This window comes from Bicyclus anynana, unplaced genomic scaffold (genome assembly GCF_947172395.1).
Source record: "Bicyclus anynana unplaced genomic scaffold, ilBicAnyn1.1 scaffold_29_1, whole genome shotgun sequence".
Lineage (NCBI taxonomy): Eukaryota > Metazoa > Arthropoda > Insecta > Lepidoptera > Nymphalidae > Bicyclus > Bicyclus anynana.
Window position 1 is genome coordinate 360,028 of NW_026441281.1, and position 6,439 is coordinate 366,466.

The following is a 6,439-nucleotide window of genomic DNA, read 5'->3' on the forward strand; positions in this document are numbered from 1 at the left end:
CCAACGGACCATGTTTACTTGCTAGATCTGCCAAGCTTATTCAAAGAGTCCAAAATGCTTGTGCACGATTCTGCTTTTCAGTGCCTCCCCGTTCCCATGTTAGTCCATTTTTAAATAGCGCTAACATACTTAAGATGGAGGCGCGGAGGAAACTACATTTAGCCACTCTAATTTTCGGTGTCATCTCCACTGGTAAACCATCTTATTTGTGTTCACGTATAAAATGGGCCAGTCAAGGTAGTACATGCAGGCCAAGAGGAGCTCCACGTATTTCTTGCCCGTTTCATAGGTCTGCCTCCTTTAAGGGGACTTTTAAGTACTCAGCCTGCAAAATTTGGAATGACCTACCACTACCAATTAGACTAGCTAAATCTCTTACTGTTTACAAAAAACTAATTAAAGAACATCTCTTAGTTCTACAGAAACAATAACCAAATATTTAGCAGGACAGTTGTTTTTCTTTTTATTTATTTTTTTTGTCCTTATTGTAGTTGTTTAGTAATCTTATTTTATTTTTTATTTATTTTTTGCATATAATATTAATGTTTGTCCTTCGCTCCAATCTAATTTTTAACCGACTTCCAAAAAGGAGGAGGTTCTACGTTCGTCTGTATGTACTTATGTTTTTTACTTACTATAGATATGTGGATACATAGTAGTATATTATTTTATCTATTTTAAATTTGGAATCAATAAACGTCGCAACGCTCTCCCGATCAGTCCGTGAGCTCACCCTGGGGTCATGCCTGAAAATCAGCGCTACAGTTAGCGTCTTAGCTGTAGCATAGAGCTGAGGCAGCGCCCCATTCAGCCGAAGCCTTAGTATTAAGTTAGTATTAATTCTCATGTTTTCTTTTCTTATTTATGTTATGTTGTTTTGGCTGAATAAATGTTTTTATTATTATAATTATTATTATTAAAGTAAATATAAATAATAGAATTAAAAATGCGTGCATCTATAGAGATAAACTTTTTGCCGAATGGTTGAAAGATCCTGGCAATAAAATTTTAAAACTCAAATACAATAAATCTAGAAATTTTGCCAATAAACTAATACAAAAAAATAAAGATAAACAAATAAAAACCAAAATTATTAAAAATAAAAATAACCCCAAAATGCTATGGCAAATACTCAACGAAATCACAGGTAGAATAAAAAGCTCTTTAGACACCACGATACTAAATGCATTACAAAATAATTTAACAAATGCCAAAGATATTGCTCAAAATTTTGCAACGAAATTTCATGATAATGTTAAAAATCTTTTGCCAAACTGTAAGTCTACATTAATAGACAAAAGTGATTACGTCTTACCAGCTAAAATGTCATTGCGATTTCAAAAAGCTACGCATACATCTGTCCTAAAAATAATAAAATCCTTAAGGTGCGATAAAGCACCAGGTGTAGATAGTGTAAGAGCCATGGACCTGAAAACTATAGCCCCCAAGATATCGCTAGTCCTAGCAAAGCTGATAAACATGTCCATACAAACAGGAAAATATCCACATGAACTAAAAACAGGCATTGTTAGACCGATACATAAAACGGGAAGTCACAATGATTATGAAAATTATAGACCCATCACAATTTTGTCTACTATAGATAAGATTGTAGAAAAATACATAGGCAATCAAGTCTCGAAATTCTACACTGATAATAATATAATAAATAATTCACAATACGGGTTTCAGGCTCAAAAAAGTACAACACAACTGCTCTCTAACTTCAGTAATACCATATATAGGCATTTAAATGATAAGAAACATATACTAATCGTTTTCATTGATTATAGTAAGGCGTTTGATACATTACGGCATGACATACTTCTGGAAAAGCTAGACGACTGTGGCATAAGGGGACCCTTAAAGAACTGGTGTCAACACTACCTTAAAGACCGAACGTACATAGTTAAAGTGGATAATGAATATAACGACTCTTCCTCCAACCGAGCAACGGTCACCACACACGTCTCCAAAGAAATAAGCCGATTTTACCAAAAGCTGTGTTTTTATTGAGCCTGGCCCTTACAAAGTGGTCTTCGAGCCAAATCTTGAGCCGATATATATAAAAGGTATATTTCAAACTCCGCCGAAAAACATCATGGCAAATCCTGCGCGTACCGAAGGAAGGCAGGAACGGGAGCAGAAAGACCGCGACACTGAAATGGAAAGGCAAGTTCTCATTAAAGAGGAAATCCGGAAAAAACTCTTTGATTTCGCAGAAGCGGGCCCTAGTGGCCCAAGCAATATATCAGTTGCACATAGCAGGGCTTCTGCACATTCAAAGCGGTCCTCAGCCTCCATCCGGGCGAAAAAGGCACAGCTGGAGCTAGCGGCAGCGGAGGCAAAAGCTCGCATTGATAAGGAACTAATAAATAAAAGGTTAGAAGCTGAAGTAGCGGCGCTAGATGACGATGAATACAGTCCACAAGATGAGGTGCGTACTACTAGTAATGTAGAGGAATGTCTAGACCGTAGCCAGCAGGAGCAGGCAGCGCGGCTCGCTGTAAGCGAGCCGTGCCCGCCCGTCGCAGCAAGCGGCGGCACTGAAGGAACGCTCCAAACGCTGGCCACAGCTATAAAGGATATGGCAGCCCTTTCTCTGCGCAACGCCCCAAGCAACATCAGCCGTAACAGCTTGCAAAAAGAGCTACCTTTATTTATGGGTGCTCCGATGGAGTGGCTCCATTTTAAGCAAGCATATGACGAGTCCACGCAGGTTTGCAGTTTCAGCGAAAAAGAAAATCTATGGAGACTGCGGAGCTGCCTACGCGGACCGGCCAAGGAGGCGGTCACGGCGTTATTAATTGGAGCCACAACCCCCGACACGATAATGTCGGCGCTGGAATTACAGTTTGGCAACCCAAATATAATTATTTCCAGAATAATAATGGATGTACAAAAATTACCCACCTTAGCAGACGAATATCATAAAGATATAGTCAAGTTCGCGGTCAAGGTCCAGAACTTCTTGGCAGCAGTCGTCGCTATCGGAGAGAATGAGTACCTGAAAAACATGAACATCATGTCGGCCGTATTAGCTAAGTTCCCGACGGTCCTGTTAGCAAAATGGACGGACTACAGTTATCCGCGTCTTATAGACGGAACAAAACCTAAGCTTGTAATACTTTCCGAGTTTTTAACGGACGAAGCAGTAAAAACAACAAAAACCGCAAGTATTATTTCGCAATTACATTAAGCCCGAGCACAGTTATTTCAAAAGAAAACCATACGTCGAAAACTACACGAAGTCGCATAACGTATTAGTGCAAAGCGAGTCTAACACAAATGTAATAATAAAATGCAGCTACTGTAACGATCGCGGTGGGTCCAAAGTTCACAATCTACCGGACTGCAAATTATTTAAGAAGGCATTACGCAAGGATCGCTGGCATCACGTGAAACGATATCGTTTATGTTTTCAATGTCTTGCACCTATTAAGCACGACAGAGACCATTGCCCGGCGCCTAGGTGCGACAAGGACGGCTGCGGTAAGGCGCACCACCGATTATTGCACTACGATAACTACAATTTACGAAATGAAAACATCACGGCCGCGCCTGAGTCCGAGTTTCGACCGAACGACAGCGAGATGAACACGGAAGCGCAGCAAGTAACACACATTATGAATAGTCGTAATGTACTTCTAAAGGTAGTAACTTTGCACATACATGGACCGAGCGGAACCGAGACTACAAGCGCGTTACTCGACGACGGATCAACTGTCACACTAGTAAACTCGGAGCTCGCAGCGCGCGTTGGTTTACGCGGACGTCACACAAAGATGCGCGTGATAGATTATTTTATAAAGTAGTGAAAAATAAATATAGCTGAAAGTTGAGCTGATAAGCTGATTGATAATATGTGTATGATTCATTGTGAAATTAGACCTATGAGATAATTATTACGTTAATTAAATATTATTTAATATTTAGATTATTTTATTTTTGTATTAAATAATAAAGTTTAAATGAAAATACAAACAGTTATGTTACATGACGAATTTCAAAGTTTAGGTGACCAAATATGACGTCACGTGTAATGTTCTATTTAAATTGAAATTCAAATATCATTACGTAGAACATAATAAGTCATTTACATTTATTATTGTTATTTCCGTGTTTTATATTTTTAATTTTACTGTTTCGATAATTATTCATATATTATTTAAAGTAAAACTTAGAATATAAATCTGACATTATTGTAATTAAAAAGTAAATAGAAGTAATAGCTGTTATTATAAAAGTCATTGGAATATGGTAACACTGGTAGGAACTACTAAGAATGATTCTATGTAATGGGGAATTTCTGGCATAGACACAGAACGTCAGGATACGCGGTATTAAGTAATCTGTGGTCAGTTTGAGCAGATGGCGTGTGATTGGTCTATTGCAAACAAATGCAGAAGGAATATTAGCCAATAGGCGTTTGGTAAACAATCGAGATGTTCATGGATGATGACGAAATGGCGTCTTGGCCGGTGTGATTAGAAAATATCAAATATTGTTGTTGTTATGGTGTCTTCCTGTGTTTCTGAGGCTGTTTTATGAAAGCTAAGTATTTTATATATAATATCTTTGTTGTAAACTATATTTTATTATGTTGTATTGTTGTAACGATAAGTTATAACATCCGAATATTACTAATGTGAAATTAGGTATATTTGCAACGACATTATATAGTACCTAATTACGTCGTTGTATATTTGTATTGTAATAATGGTTAATGTTATTTTGATTTGTCTTGAAGTTAAGACTTAATTGAATTATCTATTTCAAGGTATTAATTATTATCCTATATATTGTAATTGTAATTAACCAATACTTTAAAAGAGCATTTGTTGAGTTTCTTGCCGTTCTTCTCAACAAGAGACTGCACTTTCCGAACTGGCGGTAGAGTCACTAAAATTAAAAGTAATATTGTTCAATTAAAGAAATAAATGATTAATTTGGTCACGATTCTATTTTATTTTATTTAAAATATCTTGACACTCAGTAAAACTTAAATAACATTCAATATATTTATTTTAATAAAATTAAATTGAATTAAGGATACTTATCCTAATAAAGTTAGTCAATTAGATCGGCACAGTTTATTTAAATTTTCATTCAATGATATTATTGGCCATTTCTAAAATGATTTATATCAGGTCTATTACACTACGTGATAAAGTATGTATTAACATACAACGCCTATCAACTAATCAAATTGTTTCTCTATAAAAATACTAAACTGACGGACTTACCCGACTGACGATCTTAGCCGAACTGATCTTACAAGTAACAATAGATATTTATGACAATAAATTATAATTCTGTTCGAATATTATTATTTGTAAAAATCATTATTAGTTAGACATATAAATAAATAAATTTCATACGCGCGTGTGGCGCATGGAACAATGCAATAGAATGCAACAGCGAATCATTGAAATTTACTGTGACAACAGAGACGGCCAACTATATTCGCTAACGGGAAATAGTGTAGACAACTTGAGTTTACCTGCGCAAGATTCCTCGAATTTATGCATTACGCGATATGATTATTTAACTGAAGTAAAAAATAAAATTAATCTCGCACATTATAAGCCCGAAATATTGATAGGGCAAGATAATTATCATTTATTATTATCACTACAAGTACTTGAAGGCAAAGCAGGAGAACCTTTTGCAACTCTTACGCCGCTTGGGTGGTGTATCCATGGTCAGACCAGCGAAACCTCATACAGCTCATTGCATTCCTCCCTCCTTCTCAGCTCGAATCACAAAAATACAGGTATAGAAAATGAATACCTACCTCCCGAGATTCATGAAGAGGTACGGCAGTTATGCGCGATTGAATCTTTAGGTATAACCGCTGTTCCGCGAGAGAACTCCGATGACCTGCAGGCTAGGGCTCATCTGGAACGGACCTGTAAATTGATGGAAGGAAGGTGGCATGTTAAGTTGCCGTGGAAAAATATTAAAGCATTAGAACCTAGTGCTATAACATCCAATAATGATCAGCACTCCGAACGAACTTTAGGCGTCATGTGTTTACCTACAGACATAGTTTCGGGGGGAAAAGTACCCACTAAAAGAGAAATTTCAAGAGTTATTATGTCAATATTTGATAAGTTTAAATTTTTAGCGCCATTCACAATCAAAGGAAAAATAATATTGCAAGAAACATGGCGATCTGGAATCGACTGGGACGAACCACTTAATTATGAACTTTATTATAAGCGGACCGAATGGTTAAAGTTTTTTTTTATTTTTTTTATTTTATTTATTTACAAACTTACAAACTAGCATTACAGGTCGTCCCCAATTCGCTAGTGTAGCCATATACAATTTACAAGTAACAAAAAAAAAACTAAAACAATAAAAAATAAAAAAAAAAAACTTATTTTACCTAGGTACTGTAACAAATAGCCCACTGGGCAGCCTTTGTGAGTTC